The following is an 18,548-nucleotide window of genomic DNA, read 5'->3' as shown; positions in this document are numbered from 1 at the left end:
TGATTTTTCTTTAATTTTACTTTTTTATATGTTATATTGATAGTATAATGATTATATGTTATTGTGTTGTTGATAATATGCGTAGAAATGCTCGTTAATTCATGTTTTCGGTTTGATTGATTTGGGACAGCGATTTGTTTTATTGTTTCTGTAAACACAACTGATATAAAAGTGAAATTAAAGTGTCTAGATGAGTTCCTCTCATCAAGACATTAATTTTAGACTCCGGATTCATGTTATTTCGATTCCCGGAATATAAGTTATGATCAAAATGTTGTTTAATTGAAATTAAAATATGAAAACGAATTGGTACAGGTATGGTCTGACTTTGTGACCATTTTTAGATTCTTTAGGGTGTACTAGTGTATTAGGATTAATGATTGGATGAACATTCATGTTCGGGTCATCGAAATCCGAGCTACGGATCACCCGTTATGACTAAAACATGTTTTTGAACGGATTAAAGATCCAAATTGAGTAATGGCTGTAATTCACGACTTGATGGCTGTTTTTGAGATGTTCTTGAGCACACTAAGGTTTAGGGTGGGTTGGGTAGGCGAAGATATATATAAGACTCGCCGAAAACTGATTCCCGGGGCTCAAGTTATGACCCGATGAACTTTTAATTAAAACTTATGGTTATGAAATAAGACTTATGATATGAATAATGATTTTCATTATTAATAAATTACTTATGATATAAAAGTAATTATTTTAATTTAAGACTTATGATATACATATTTATTATATCATTTATTAATTAATTATGATTAATGAAACTTTAATTAAACTTATGATTAATAATACTTTTATTATTAATGAAAAGTACTTATGGTAAGTATTAAACTTATATTATGAGGTGATTATAATAAGACTTATAATAAGAATTAATTGATTATTTAATTATTATAAGATTTAATTATTATTTAATTATAATTTAATTATTAAATACTTATGATTTAATGATTATAATTAGAAACTTATGATATGATTAATAATTCATTATTAATTAATAATACTTATGATATGATTTAAAACCTATTATTAATTAATAATACTTATATTATGATTAATATTTAATTAATTAATTAAATACTTATGTTATATTAATTATAACATTTAAACTTATGTTAACTTTAAAAATTCATTTTAATTTAATTAAAATTATGTTATGATATAATTATACATATTTAACTTTAATTAACATTATAACTTATGGTATTATTACAACTTACACTTTTAAAATTAATGTTGACTATGTTTGACCAAGGTTGACTTTTGCATTGACTTTCGGTTGACTTTGACTTTCAGTTGATTTTTGTTGACTTTCTAATTAAGGAAACTTCCCTAACTTAAAAACTTTCTAAAAATAGAAACTTTCTAAATATGGAAACTTTCTAAATTTGGAAACTTTCCAAAAATAGAAACTTTCCTAAAATAGAAACTTTCCAAAAATAGAAACTTTCCTAAAATAGAAACTTTCCAAAAATAGAAACTTTCCAAAAATGGAAACCTGCTAAAAATAGAAACTTTCTAAAAATAGAAAGTGTGTGACCGTACGCTGTTCCGATCAAACCGATGCATGTTGAGTGTTGTTCTATGTCTACTTGCAACATATACAATAGCTATCATACTAAGACTTGACCTAAGTTAGTTATTTATATCGACCTGCTTTATTTATAGGTCGGCGTTGTGATCATTCCTGATCACTTTACTTCATTTGCTGTTCACTTATTTGTGTGGTTACTTCGTTTGCTATTAAGGTGAGTTATAGTCCCATTTTTCTACTTTAACTCTTTTGGGATGAGAATACATGCAATTTATTTTATATTTTGGACACAAGTGAAAGTTGATTTAAATTATTCATTGTTAGTTGAACAAAAATATTCCCTAGTGTGGTAACTGTAATCACTGGTTTCTACTAGTGAACGCGAATCCTACGGATAGATCTATCGGGTTTGATAACCCCATTTCGAGCTAGTCGCGCTAGCAATTTATAATCGAAATGTTTAGTACTTCGTAATTTGTTGTAGATAAACTTGTTTGGTGTATATTATTTATTGTGTTTGGCAAGGGTAAATAAATGGTTAAGTGGTTACCAGGTGGCTCACGGTAAATGGAATAATGTTTTTATATGTTTTCTAGCATATAATTTTGTGGTCCAAAAAGGAGTTTTTATGTTTTCAAACATAAATTTTTATGATTTTTATTAAATATTGTTTGCAATATTAAACCTATAATTCACTCAACATTTTTGTTGACAGTTACTCGCATGTTTTATTCTCAAGTTCATGATTGATTGCTTCCGCTGTGCTTAGAGAGTCTGCATATTTATGATGACAGCTTTTGTTAAACAATAACTTGCATTCTATTTTGATACATTTAATAGTGGATGCTGTTGACTTTGTTTTGGTTAACATTTAGTTAAGTACTATTGTATGGTTTTTCTAAACTTACATATTTTGATAGGTTTCCTTTACAGGAAATCATTTTTAAATAAAGAATGCAAGGTTATTTATTAAATTCATATAGAGTTATGATCAAGCTGTGGGACCAAGATAACGATGGTCGTCAAGTGTACTTTGACGGGTCATTAAAGTTGGTATCAGAGCTCTGGTTGTAGGGAATTAGGCTGCATTGATGTCGTTACCCGAGTCAATAGGGTGCATTAGTGAGTCTAGTCTACAGCCCGGCCTATAAAATATTATTATATGTGACTATTTGTATCGTATTGGTATGTATATTGTTATCATACATACATCTCTATTATGTTCTGAATCCGGGAGGAACTCCCATTCCAATTTAAACGTATTCTCTGACTCATGCGAACTTATCCTTATAAGAACACATCGGGTAGTGAAACCGGGGGGTGTCATTCTTGACTTCTGAAATTCGCGACATTTCTATGTCATCTATTATGGTTATGTATATATAATGTTTGAGTTATCTTACGCGAGATGTCATTCTTGACTTCTAAATGCTCGGCATTTCAATGTCAGCTATTATGTTTAGGTATATAACATTCTTGTTATATTACGTGCCTTTGTGCCGTTGTGCCTATGTGCTTTGGTTTTTGAACCGAAAGACGTCATTCTTGACTTTTATAGATTTTTGGCACTTCGAAGACATTTCTATGTCATCATTTACTCCTATTTGTTACTTATGATGTTTTGTCTCTTGTGCTATCCTTAGCACGTTGTTTAAGAAAATGTTTTAGAGAAATTGTGTGGAAATCCGAGGTTGATCGCCTGTCCTGACCTCATGTAGTGCTATTGGAATGGAACTATGAATTAGTAAAATATAATGGCGTCAGGCCAACGTGATTATATTACGTTAATTCATAAAGAAGTCCCAATATTGTGACATGAGGAATAGAAAGCGAGTCAAAGAAAATTTTTACACTACTCATTCTGAAATTCCGATGTATTACGTGGGTAGGGAAGATATTCATTATCTTATTTGTTGATATGCGAGAAGCTCGTTTTAACCAGATTATCTATCTCATGCCCAATCCTCCATAACTCGCTTGTTAGCAACTGCTTCGCTCGGGAACAGTTTTGGCCCAAGGACTTCTGTCCTGATAATAGTCAAAATAACATTTAACTCATTGGTTTTCATGACCTCGTAACATTTGTTGGTCAAATGTTGCATGACGATACAAGTCATTTACTCAATATTTCACGATCTTACTTCAACTTGTAACCTCTGAAATACAGATACTCTGCTTATCATCGGGAGTTTTACACATTTGTTTAATTGGGCGGTTCTTACGGGATTTATGGGTGAATAGAAGTAATGAAATATTTTGTCATGTATATAATTTATAAAAATCATATATGTATATATGGATTCAAATGAATAAATTAACCCTTACCTATTTTGGTTAGTATATACTAAATTATACCTACAAAATTATTTTAAGACCACTCATTTATTGAGCTGTTTTAACTAAGTCAATTTGTTTTATATAAAATGGTACACGTTGTACATACTTCTAAATTTACTAAGAACTTCGTTTCGTTTATGTTGTCACATCAAACGTTTAAAGCTTTTTCAAAACTCCTTTGATTGATTTTATCAAATTTTCGCATTACCCTACAGAGTGTTTGGATCACAGTTCTTCTCATCCTCCGTTTAAGGATGAAACTTACCCTTAAGTTCATTGATAGAAACTCTTACACCACTTTGGATTCCGGTTTTACAAAATTTGTAGGAAAGTCTTTGCGCTCATAAAATTTTCCCCTATTATGATTGGACATGGCCGAAACGCGGACCGATAAATCAATTTTCGGGGGTGCATTCGGTGGTCACCCTATTGTAGAAAAGGCGCTAGGTGGGTTTCTACCCCAACTGTTGTTATAGTGGGTATCATGGATATATATTTCACTAGACCGTTTGAGGAGTTTCTACTCTCAATATTCGCTGTCAACCACAACAACCTCATAAACATCAATCCTAGGATTCAATATATTGAGGGGAACGAAATTATTTTTGGAGATTCATCTCACCTGGAGGCGGCCATTATTTATAACCCATGATTCGCGTTCTTTTCATCCGCACATAAATTTAAGAATACGGATGAATCCTAGATTTCCTCGCTCATTGTACAAGGAAGTACACTCTCAGTGAAATATCACACCTTTCGTACGTCTTCCTTTCGGAAATGTAATGAAAATTTACTTTGAAGTCCATGTTCCTCGTTATCTCCTTTGAGAGAATTGCCTTAAATATCTATGCCACCGATGTGACTACTCCATATATTTCTTCCTTCATTGTTGCAACTATATTTCATTCGTCCCAGTTCGTCCCCTTGGGGAGCTCCTGTTTTGTTTGTTAAGAGGAAAGATGGTTCGTTCCGATTGTGTATTGATTATCGCGAGTTAAACAAGCGTACTATTAAGAATCGTTACCCTTTTCCGAGAATTGATGATCTGTTTGATCAACTTTAAGGTTCGTCCATTTATTCTAAGATTGATCTTCATCTTGGTTATCACCAATTAAGCGCTAAAGAAACTGATATTTCGAAAACCGCTTTCCGTACCCGTTATGGTCACTGCGAATTTCTTGTTATGTCGTCTGGATTGACTAACGCACCTGCTGTGTTCACGGACCTCATGAACCGTGTGTGCAGACCCTATCTAGACAAATTCGTTATCATTTTCATCGACGACATCCTTATTTATTCCAAGAGTGATGAAGAGCACGAAGAACATTTGAAGCTGGTGCTTGATTTGTTGAGAAAAGAAGAATAGTACGCTAAGTTCTCTAAGTGTGCTTTCTGGTTAAGAGAAGTTCAATTTCTTGGACATATTATTAGTAAACATGGAATACAAGTTGACCCTGCTAAGATTGAGGCGATTGAAAAGTGGGAAATTTCCGAAAACCCCCACTCAGATTCGTCAGTTTCTAGAGTTGGCAGGTTACTAAAGAATGTTCATTCAAGATTTCTCTCATATAGCAGAACCTCTGACTGCTTTAACACACAAGGGGAAGAAGTATGAGTGGAAGGATGAACAAGTGACTGCTTTTCAAATTTTGAAGAAGAAGTTGACTACCGCTCCGATATTATCACTACCTGAGGGTAATGATGATTTGTTTATCTATTGTGATGCTTCGTGTCAAGACTTTGGTTGTGTTTTGATGCAACAAAAGAAAGTCATTGCTTACTCGTCACGTCAGTTGAAGATTCGTGAACAGAATTATACAACCCATGATGTAGAATTAGGAGCTGTTGTGTTCGCACTCAAGAATTGGAGACATTACTTTTATGGGGTCAAATGTACAGTGTACACTGATCACAAAAGTCTTCAACATAACTTTGATAAAAGACAGTAGAATATGAGGTAGCGAAGATGGGTGGAATTGTTGAACGGTTTTGATTGTGAACTCCTTTAACCATTCCGGGGAAAGGCCAATGTTGTGGCCATTGCATTAAGTCAAAAAGAGAGAATTGAACCTCGTAGATTTAGGGCCTTAGATATGACCATTTGAACAAATCTCGCAAGGCAGATTTTTGCAGCTCAACAAGAAGCCTTGAAGGAGTAGAATTTTATAACGGGAAGGTCCGAGGCTTGAGTAAACAGTTAGATGTACGAACCGATGGTACTCGGTATTTTGCGGGACATCTTTGGGTTCCGGAGTTTGGTGATCTACGACAACTTGTTTTAGATGAGGCTCATAAGTCTAGGTACTCTATTCATCCTGGTTCAGGAAAGATGTATCATGATCTTAAGGAGCTGTATTGGTGGCCTAATTTGAAAGCTGATGTGGCTACGTATGTGGCTAAGTGTTTGACCTGCGCTAAGGTTAAAGCTGAACATCAAGAACTGTCTGGACTTTTGGTGCAACTTGAGATTTCCGAGTGGAAATGGGAAGGGATTACAATGGATTTTTTTACAAAGTTACCGAGAGTTGCGGGTGGCTATGATACCATTTGGGTGATTTAGATCGACTCACAAAGTCGGCTCACTTTTTGCCGATTAAAGAAACGGATTCAATGGAGGAGCTTACTCGTTTGTATTTGAAGGAGATTGTTTCTAGACATGGTGTTCCCGTGTTATTTCGGACCGAGATAGTCGATTTACATCGAGGTTTTGGCAGTCCTTACAAGATGCTTTGGGAACTAAATTGGATATGAACACTGCTTATCATCCACAGTCAGATGGTCAGAGTGAAAGGACCATTCAAACGTCAGAAGACATGTTACGAGCATGCATCATTGATTTTAGTAATGTTTGGAATAAGTACTTGCCACTGGCTGAATTTTCTTATAATAACAGCTATCATGCAAGTATTAAGCCGCACCTTTTGAAACACTGTATGGTAGATAGTGCTGGTCTCCTGTCTGCTGGAATGAGGTTGTGGATGCTCAACTCACAGGCCCGGGAACTTTTCATGAAACTACCGAGAAGATCGTAAGGATTAAGGAAAGTTTGAGAACCGCCAGAAGTCGGCAAAAGAGCTATGCCAATAAGAGAAGGAACGATATTGAATTTCAGGTTGGTGATCGTGTTATGTTGAAGGTACCACCTTGGAAGAGCGTGATACATTTTGGTAAAAGGGGAAAGTTGAATCCTCGTTTTGTTGGACCATTTGAGATTATTGAGAGAGTTGGACCCGTGGCGTATCGTTTGAAATTGCCACAAGAACTCAGTGCTGTTCACGACGTTTTTCACGTGTCGAATTTAAAGAAGTGTTTGGCCGAGGCCGATAAGACAATTCCTCTAGAGGAACTTCATGTTGATAAGCAACTTCATTTTAGTGAGAAACCTGTCGAAATTATGGATCGAGAGGTTAAGACTCTTAAACAGAGTAAGATTCCTATTGTCCGGGTTAGATGGAATGCCAGACGCGGTCCCGAGTTCACTTGGGAGCGTGAAAATCAGATGAAGCAGAAGTACCCGCATATTTCCCAGATGCTGAGTCAACCCCTGCACCTGCTTGAATTTCGGGACGAAATTTCCGTAACGGGAAGGTACTGTAACGACCCTACTTTTTCCATTATCTTTTACCGTTAATTATTTAACGACCGTTAACTGTTATTCGTGCCACGTCATTTCTATGACCTATATTATTATTTTTGTAATAATATATTAATTATTATGTGTTATATGAATATTTGTATTCATATCTTTAATTGTACGTTTCTACGTGTCGCGGATTTCTATCCGGCGAATCTTTTCGGTTTTCAAACCAACGGTCGAGCTTTTGGGATTTTTAAGTTCTAATTATTTTAAATATCATATTTTAATGTCATATGATCATATTTAGTGTTTATATATTTTATTCGTCGCGTATTTGTTATCTCTCCGAAAAATCAATCGCGTAGTAGTATTTTCGCGTTTCAGGCTTCGTTCGAGCTTTCGGGCCACAAGCAATTTCAAGTAACATAAAAATGGGCCAAGAGGGACCCACCCATGTATGGGGGACGGCCTAAATCTCCCAAGGGAGGGGGAGGACTTGTTTTGCCAATTTCTTGAACTTGATTTAATCTTAAACCTAAATCACTACTTCATTTTTCCAAAACACATTTTATTTTTTTTCTCTCTTCCTCTCTTTTTCTCTCCTAGGGCCACCATTTTTCTCATCATCATCATCTTCAATTGATCATCATCTAGAGCTTGGATCAAAGGGCTTTTAACATCAACGCGTTCCTCTCGTTCTCCTCTACATGTTCATATCCTTCAATTCTTGATTAGGGTATAAACCCTAACCCTAAATTTTTGATTTTTCTTTAATTTTACTGTTTTATATGTTATATTGATAGTATGATGATTATATGTTATTGTATTGTTGATAATATGCGTAGAAATGCTCGTTAATTCATGTTTTCGGTTTGATTGATTTGGGACAGCGGTTTGTTTTATTGTTTCTGTAAACACAACTGATATAAAAGTGAAATTAAAGTGTCTAGATGAGTTCCTCTCATCAAGACATTAATTTTAGACTCCGGATTCATGTTATTTCGATTCCCGGAACATAAGTTATGATCAAAATGTTGTTTAATTGAAATTAAAATATGAAAACGAATTGGTACAGGTATGGTCTGACTTTGTGACCATTTTTAGAGTCTTTAGGGTGTACTAGTGTGTTAGGATTGATAATTGGATTAACATTCATGTTCGGGTCATCGAAATCCGAGCCACGGATCACCCGTTATGACTAAAACATGTTTTTGAACGGATTAAAGATCCAAATTGAGTAATGGCTGTAAGTCACGACTTGATGGCTGTTTTTGAGATGTTCTTGAGCACACTAAGGTGTCGGGTGGGTTGGTTAGGCGAAGATATATATAAGACTCGCCGAAAACTGATTCCCGGGGCTTAAGTTATGACCCGATGAACTTTTAATTAAAACTTAAGGTTATGAAATAAGACTTATGATATGAATAATGATTTTCATTATTAATAAATTACTTATGATATAAAAGTAATTATTTTAATTTAAGACTTATGATATACATATTTATTATATCATTTATTAATTAATTATGATTAATGAAACTTTAATTAAACTTATGATTAATAATACTTTTATTATTAATGAAAAGTACTTATGGTAAGTATTAAACTTATATTATGAGGTGATTATAATAAGACTTATAATAAGAATTAATTGATTATTTAATTATTATAAGATTTAATTATTATTTAATTATTAAATACTTATGATTTAATGATTATAATTAGAAACTTATGATATGATTAATAATTCATTATTAATTAATAATACTTATGATATGATTTAAAACCTATTATTAATTAATAATACTTATATTATGATTAATATTTAATTAATTAATTAAATATTTATGTTATATTAATTATAATATTTAAACTTATGTTAACTTTAAAAATTCATTTAAATTTAATTAAACTTATGTTATGATATAATTATACATATTTAACTTTAATTAACATTATAACTTATGGTATTATTACAACTTACACTTTTAAAATTAATGTTGACTATGTTTGACCAAGGTTGACTTTTGCATTGACTTTCGGTTGACTTTGACTTTCGGTTGACTTTTGTTGACTTTCTAATTAAGGAAACTTCCCTAACTTAAAAACTTTCTAAAAATAGAAACTTTTTAAATTTGGAAACTTTCCAAAAATAGAAACTTTCCTAAAATAGAAACTTTTCAAAAATAGAAACTTTCCTAAAATAGAAACTTTCCAAAAATAGAAACTTTCCAAAAATGGAAACCTGCTAAAAATAGAAACTTTCTAAAAATAGAAAGTGTGTGACCGTACGCTGTTCCGATCAAACCGATGCATGTTGAGTGTTGTTCTATGTCTACTTGCAACATATACAATAGCTATCATACTAAGACTTGACCTAAGTTAGTTATTTATATCGACCTGCTTTATTTATAGGTCGGCGTTGTGATCATTCCTGATCACTTTACTTCATTCGCTTATTTGTGTGGTTACTTCGTTTGCTATTAAGGTGAGTTATAGTCCCATTTTTCTACTTTAACTCTTTTGGGATGAGAATACATGCAATTTATTTTATATTTTGGACACAAGTGAAAGTTGATTTAAATTATTCATTGTTAGTTGAACAAAAATATTCCCTAGTCTGGTAACTGTAATCACTGGTTTCTACTAGTGAACGTGAATCCTACGGATAGATCTATCGGGTTTGACAACCCCATTTCGAGCTAGTCGCGCTAGCAATTTATAATCGGAATGTTTAGTACTTCGTAATTTGTTGTAGATACACTTGTTCGGTGTATATTATTTATTGTGTTTGGAAAGGGTAAATAAATGGTTAAGTGGTTACCAGATGGCTCACGGTAAATGGAATAATGTTTTTATATGTTTTCTAGCATATAATTTTGTGGTCCAAAAAGGAGTTTTTATGTTTTCAAACATAAATTTTTATGGTTTTTATTAAATATTGTTTGCAATATTAAACCTATAATTCACTCAACATTTTTGTTGACAGTTACTCGCATGTTTTATTCTCAGGTTTATAATTGATTGCTTCCGCTGTGCTTAGAGAGTCTGCATATTTATGATGGCAGCCTTTGTTAAACAATAACTTGCATTCTATTTTGATACATTTAATAGTGGATGCTGTTGACTTTGTTTTGGTCAACATTTGGTTAAGTAATATTGTATGGTTTTTCTAAACTTACATATTTTGATAGGTTTCCTTTACAGGAAATCATTTTTAAATAAAGAATGCAAGGTTATTTATTAAATTCATATAGAGTTATGATCAAGCTGTGGGACCAAGATAATGATGGTCGTCAAGTGTACTTGGACGGGTCGTTAAAGATATATAGCTACACAAAAACACATATATTATTCCTTACTTCTACTAACCGGTCCTCTACTACAACCATTCGAGAATCACCCATGATCACCTCATTCAATTTCTTGCTACCACTACTAACGACACCTCTCAACCACCATCATCTACAACCACCACCATTTACCACCATGACCACTTCACTCTCTTCTCATCCTCTCCTTTGTTTCTATTTCAAAAACCTAATAAGAACCCACGAATGCATCTGTTTTTCTGCTTACTGTATCTGTTTACCGTAGTGAAACCACAAACCAAACAACGCTCCTGTAGCCTGCTACCCGCTGGATTCTGTTTTCTTTATAAACCGTCACTCTACCACAACCCTCACAGTTGCTATTATTGTTGAATTCTGTGTCGAGCTCGAGACCAAATCAACATCACAACGCACCTACAACTATCGAAACCAGTCACCTGCAACAGTAACAATGATGCAATGATAATGACGATGAATAGTGCTGGGATATGATCAAAACGATTGTATGATGTATATGAGAATATAGAGGTTTGTAAAATGTGGACAAACAATCAGACGACGTGGACTTCACAACTGTAAAATGTATCATATAGAGGTCAAATATCTCGCAATGTAATCATAGGTTATTGTATTCATCCTTATGGATTAGGACGGGTCGCTTCATTTGAAGAGGAATCTCTCAAATCAAGTGGACAAACAATCAGACGACGTGGACTTCACAACTGTGTCCGACGCACCATTTAAAGAAAAAAAGACCAGATTGTTCGAGCAACTTGAAACCTCGTTCGAAACCACATCATCGGAGATCGATCTAAATTTCAAACCAACACCAATTTCAACAGATGTCGAATTTTTCTTATTAAAGCCCATTGTATCATCTTCAAAAACAAGAACAAAATTCAACCTTACATCTTTGTACACCTCAAAAGTAGTATTATAAATTGAAGATAAAGGCACGTTTAAACCACAATCCGGATTATCCATTACTTGACGATCGATGGAAGCATCTTCAACCGTATAATTCGATGCCATGAAGCAATTCGTGGACTCTAGAAGCTGTTGTTCAGAAGCTTCGAAGAGAACATGATTCAAGATTTTCAAGTACGAAACATCAAATATCCAAACCTTACATGCCAATACATGACATCTTGTGTTTCCAAACCCACTTCTGCCGTATCATGTATATGTTTTGTGACGACCCAAAAAAATTTCGACTAATTTTAAATCAAACTCTCGATACGATTTAATATTTTTGACACGATAAGAAAAGTCTGTTAGGTTGTGTATAAAAAAAAATATTTGAACTATATCATATATGCAATTGACCTTCGACTATTCCCGACGATTCACGAACAATTATGTGCAAATAAATATGTATATATATATATATATATATATATATATATATATATATATATAAATATAAGGATATATATTAATTTAAATTAATAAAATACAAAATAATCGTTTGAATTGAAAATATAAAGTAATATACAATATAATTAAGCTATTATTAAAATGAATCTATATAGATATATAGTATAGAGAATATAAATGAGTTCGAGATTAAATAGTAAACAATTGTGATACTCGGTTGACATTCCGCTAGTGTTCATACAGATCTAATACGTATATATGAAGGTTCAAAATAAAAGTGGGACTGTAAATTGATTATGAAGATTTTAGTTTTGATAAAAATATTTTTACCTTTTTAAATTAAATTGTAGTACTCTGTACATATTAATTAGAACAGGAAAAAAATAATTAACGAACATTTTTAATCAGATTTCGCACAGTTAATAACTGAATAAATAAATGTATGTAATTTAAAAATATGGGATTTTTCTGAATATTCTTATATATAAACTGTTTAGCAAAGGACTACGAACTTTCAACCCTATTAAAATTGTCGACAGATAAGTTAAAGGCGGCTAAATGAATTGTACAAATTAATTGAGATTAATGTTGCTACTTTATGCTTTTACTCAAAATCAGACAATCACAAGCTATATTCACTCTCTTAATTTGAAAAAGTAATGTAATGAGTGGAACACGTCTTTTTACTTCATTGTTATTATATTATGGCTACCTAATAAGAACCCACGAATGCATCTGTTTTTCTGCTTACTGTATCTGTTTACCGTAGTGAAACCACAAACCAAACAACGCTCCTGTAGCCTGCTACCCGCTGGATTCTGTTTTCTTTATAAACCGTCACTCTACCACAACCCTCACAGTTGCTATTATTGTTGAATTCTGTGTCGAGCTCGAGACCAAATCAACATCACAACGCACCTACAACTATCGAAACCAGTCACCTGCAACAGTAACAATGATGCAATGATAATGACGATGAATAGTGCTGGGATATGATCAAAACGATTGTATGATGTATATGAGAATATAGAGGTTTGTAAAATGTGGACAAACAATCAGACGACGTGGACTTCACAACTGTAAAATGTATCATATAGAGGTCAAATATCTCGCAATGTAATCATAGGTTATTGTATTCATCCTTATGGATTAGGACGGGTCGCTTCATTTGAAGAGGAATCTCTCAAATCAAGTGGACAAACAATCAGACGACGTGGACTTCACAACTGTGTCCGATGCACCATTTAAAGAAAAAAAGACCAGATTGTTCGAGCAACTTGAAACCTCGTTCGAAACCACATCATCGGAGATCGATCTAAATTTCAAACCAACGCCAATTTCAACAGATGTCGAATTTTTCTTATTAAAGCCCATTGTATCATCTTCAAAAACAAGAACAAAATTCAACCTTACATCTTTGTACACCTCAAAAGTAGTATTATAAATTAAAGATAAAGGCACGTTTAAACCACAATCCGGATTATCCATTACTTGACGATCGATGGAAGCATCTTCAACCGTATAATTCGATGCCATGAAGCAATTCGTGGACTCTAGAAGCTGTTGTTCAGAAGCTTCGAAGAGAACATGATTCAAGCTTTTCAAGTACGAAACATCAAATATCCAAACCTTACATGCCAATTGATGTTGTACGAGGTGTATATAAAATAGTTATTAATTTTACTAGGAAAAACTATTAAATACGATACAATTTTACACAAGATATTTATTTATTTATAGAATGGATATACTTAAACCTTGCTACAACACTTATAGGCAGTGTACCTAATCGTACAGTAGTGTAGTTTTTAGTAAGTCCGGTTCGTTCCACAGGGAAATCTTTAAACAAAGCTCAACGCTATATTAGTTTACTTTTATAAAAATACAAACATATATATAAGTAATATTATTATTATAAAGGGGGGTTTTTACCGTTTAAGGACCGGTTTGTCGATTTTAAGACTTTAGTCGAAGTTAAAACCTAATGTAAAATATAAAATAAATACAAGACTTAAATTAAAGCGTAAAGTAAATAACGATAATGAAATTGCGAATAATAAAAGTGCGATAAAATAAACTTACGATAATTAAAAAGTACGATAATTAAAAGTGCGATTAAATAACAATAAATAAAAGTGCGATAATTAGAAGTGCAATTAAATATAAAATAAAGGAAATTAAATATGAAATAAAAGAATTATGCTTATTTAAACTTCCGTAATCATGATGTTTGACGTGTTGATTTTAGTTTTATGCCCATGGGTTAATTGTCCTTTGTCCTGGATTATTTAATATGTCCGTCTGGTTTTTGTCCATAACAGTCCATCAGTCATAAATATAAAGTGCGAGTGTCCTCATCAAATTATTCTTATACCCGAAGTTAAATATTCCAACTAATTGGGGATTCGAATTGTAACAAGGTTTTAATACTTTGTTTAATGAATACACCAGGTTATCGACTGCGTGTAAACCAAGGTTTTACTACTTTGTTAACAATTACACCAATTACCCTTGAATGTAATTTCACCCCTGTTTTAATTATTCTAGTGGCTATTAATCCATTCCCGTGTCCGGTTAAATGAACGATTATTCGTACATATAAATACCCCGTCCATCGTGTCCGATCGAGTGTATATGGTAATTTATAGGGACGCCCAATTGTAAATCTTTATATTAACATTAACAAACTATCATTTAGTTAAACAAATATAAAGCCCATTAATAGCCCATAGTCTAATTTCCACAAGTGTCGTTCTTTTGTCCAAACCCTAATTATGGTACAAAGCCCAATTACCCAATTTTAGTAATTAGCCCAACATCATGATTACTTCGTTTTAAATAAGCATAATAATAACTTAGCTACGAGACATTAATATAAAAAGGTTGAACATAACTTACAATGATTAAAAATAGCGTAGCGTTACACGGACAGAATTTCGACTTACACCCTTACAACATTCGCTAACATACCCTTATTATTAGAATTAAAATTAAAATTAAAATATAAATTATAAATATAAATATAAATTTTACGTATGAATGAGGAAGAAAAAGATGATATTTTGCGTTCAGAATTCGGTTGGCTTTATAGGCATAATTTCATTTTGGGTCTCCGCGACTCGCGGCCATTTTGGCCTTCAAACTCCGCGAGTCGCGGAGTTTGAAATTCCAGCTCACATCTTGGAGTCTTTCTCTGCCGACGGTTTTTTATATATAAATATAATATATATATAATTAATATAATTAATTATATATTATATTATATTTATATACATAGTTAACTTGTAATTTTTAGTCCGTTGCGTCGAGCGTTAAGAGTTGACTCTGGTCCCGGTTCCGGATTTTCGAACGTCCTTGCGTACAATTTAATATCTTGTACTTTGCGTTTTGAATCTTGTACTCTTGTAATTTCGAGACGTTTCTTATCAATAATTGGAACCTTTTTTATTGTCTTTTGTTCTTTTGAGCTTTTTGGTCGTTTGCGTCTTCAATTCGGCGAATCTGTCTTTTGTCTTCACCTTTTATTATTTAAACGAATATCACTTGTAAATAGAACAATTGCAACTAAAAGCTTGTCTTTCTTGAGGAATAATGCTATGAAATATATGTTCGTTTTTAGCATTATCAAATATTCCCACACTTGAGCGTTGCTTGTCCTCAAGCAATATTGTCTTGAAATACTAGAATCACTTCTTTATTCTTCACACTTTGTACATCAGTGATTTTCTATACGGCGGTATAAACAATGGTAGTAACGATATGGTTTACAGTCCCACATGACTATAAAGATATAGATCCATTAAGGAAATTGGATCTTTATGAAAACATTTGATCTTTTGAAAATTAAATCTAGTTTTTACCCTAGATAAGTTTTCCGGGATAACCCTTTACCGGTGTTTGCAAAATATTTTTGTGGGTTTGGTGGGTTTCAGATTTGAAAATTTTAGCTCAAAACTTGCGGTTTTGTGTCACCCACTTGCTAACCTTGTATTAGGAAAGCAACACGTCCAGTTTACTTGTCCCGTATATTGCCTTTCGGCAAACTACCGTCCGGTTGTAAAGGAAAGCGTTGAACAAGCAACTGTTAAAGCAATGTCCCGTGACATGCTTTTGATTATGGTCTATAACGTGTCGGACGCAATTACTATCCTTGGTAGGAGCAATAGTAAAGCTCACCCTTATAATTTTTCGGTCTCGCACAAGGTCCTGTCTTTGACCATGCTATGCAACCACCGTTCTTACGGTTGACACCCGATTTAGTTCAGGTGACCTAATGAATTCCAGGTGAATTCCTAGGATTTTACGTTCAATGGTAATGAACGCATTGAAAATAGGGTTTTCAGAAAACAAATCGGTTTGTAATTTTGATCAAAATATTTTCTCGTTTAAGCTCGAGTTTAGATATCATTGAATTCCATGAGTTTGAATTCTCAATCTTTAAGGTCAATCTCTAGGATTGAGTAATATCAGTCTTAAAAGCTGATTTTTAATCTTTAAGGAGATTATCCTTTCTGGGGATCTGATTCATTAGTCTTATCCAGCTAATTTGCATGGTGCCCCCCCATTATACGAGATAAATCCTTCTCATGGTTAGGATAAATCTTACCACTTGGCGACCCTGTTTAATGCTGAGGTCCGTGGATTTCCTGCTGATTTTAGTGATGACTTTTCTAGATTTTTCGTCAACCTACAGCTGGTCTGGACGACAACTTCATGACCTAAATCAAGAAGCGCGTTTCTTTTTCGGAAGACTTTACTTCCTTTTAATGATGGAATTGATTCATCGTGTAGATCCATCTCTTCTTTTCTTTCATTGGGTAAAACAGTTTAGTTTAGTTCAAAGCAAAAGTATTTTCAGTTATTTGTTACAGATATATGTGACATATGTTTAAAATAACTTGGTAAATTTTCCCACACTTGGCTTTTATTTTCCTTTTTATCGTCCTCTATTCCATTTTAAATGAATTTTGACATTTTAGTTTGTTTCTCAATTTATGTCCTTTCCGAGGTAACAATAATTTCGGTGTTAAAACCTAGTTTTATCGTTCATAAATATGTATAAACATGATTTTGAATTCATTTAATTGAAAATTTTGAAAAATTTTACTAGAATTGGGTAGTCAGTATATAAGACTAGGGCTGTTCTTTTTTATCAGAGAGCACTAGATTCTAATACAACTACTGCTTTACTAGTATTTTTAATGGTAACCAAGTGTTTAAGATAAAAATTTTAAAATCCGAAAGAATTTAACCCCTTCCCACACTTAAGATCTTGCAATGCCCTCATTTGCAAGAAATCAGTAACAATTTAAATTATTGAGGGTGATTTGTGTGAAAATGATTAAATTTTTACCAAAGTTTCCAAATATATTGGCGTTTGTTTGCTGAATGATAAATGGTGCACATCATTTGTTCATTCCGTCTTGTTGTTATTTCACATATATTTTGCATCTTGTCGTCAAAATTAGTTGCTTTTGCTGAACTTAATGCCAGTCTTTGAAAATGCGTTGTTTTACCCTGTTGTGTACATAAGATAAACTGCAAACATATATACATATTTTTGAAGTTTGGTATATTACCCCACGTTCAAAAATTATTAAAATCTAAGAATAAAAGTTAGATAATTATAAAAATGATTACAATATTAACAAAAGTATTAAACGTATCAATAATTACAAATTACAAAATAATAAAAAATAATAAGTAAACTAAGGATGATATTGGTACCAATAGGGGTTCCAGGCATAACCATAAGTGCTATAGAATGCTTCGGCAGGGTCATACGTAGGATATGGTGGCTGCATCTCTATAGACCAAGGAGGGAAGATGGGTTTCGGTGTAGGAATATAGTTTCTACCTATATGTTGGCAATGAGCTATGATCTGGTTCTGATGAACTTGCCAATCTTCAAATGCTCTCTGTCTAGCATTTTCGTATTCCTGAGAAGCTATAAACCTATGCATTTCTTGCATCTCATTCCCCCCTCCTACATTACCTTGCTGCTGGTTTCTCTCCACCTGTGGATGTCTACCATGGTATCGTACTGCGGCGTTATTTCGCCTCTTCAAAACTTTCGCACCATGGTATACATTTAAACCTATAGTATCGCGGGGTTCCGGCTCTTCTAGTAATAATCCCCCCCGACTTATATCCACACCGAGGTATTCACCAATCAAAGTAATAAAAATTCCACCTCCTATTATGCTATGTGGTCGCATCCCCCGAACCATAGCTGATAAATAATAACCCACACAATATGGTATACTTACAGCGCTTTGTGGGTCTCGAATACACATATGGTAAAACAAATCCTGTTCATTTACTTTTTCTTTGTTCTTACCCCTTTGTGTAATCGAATTAGCTAAAAACCTATGTA

Source organism: Rutidosis leptorrhynchoides, chromosome 2, assembly GCF_046630445.1.
Source record: "Rutidosis leptorrhynchoides isolate AG116_Rl617_1_P2 chromosome 2, CSIRO_AGI_Rlap_v1, whole genome shotgun sequence".
Taxonomy (NCBI): Eukaryota; Viridiplantae; Streptophyta; class Magnoliopsida; order Asterales; family Asteraceae; genus Rutidosis; species Rutidosis leptorrhynchoides.
The sequence above is the reverse complement of the archived record's forward strand: the minus strand, read 5'-3'. Positions refer to the sequence as shown.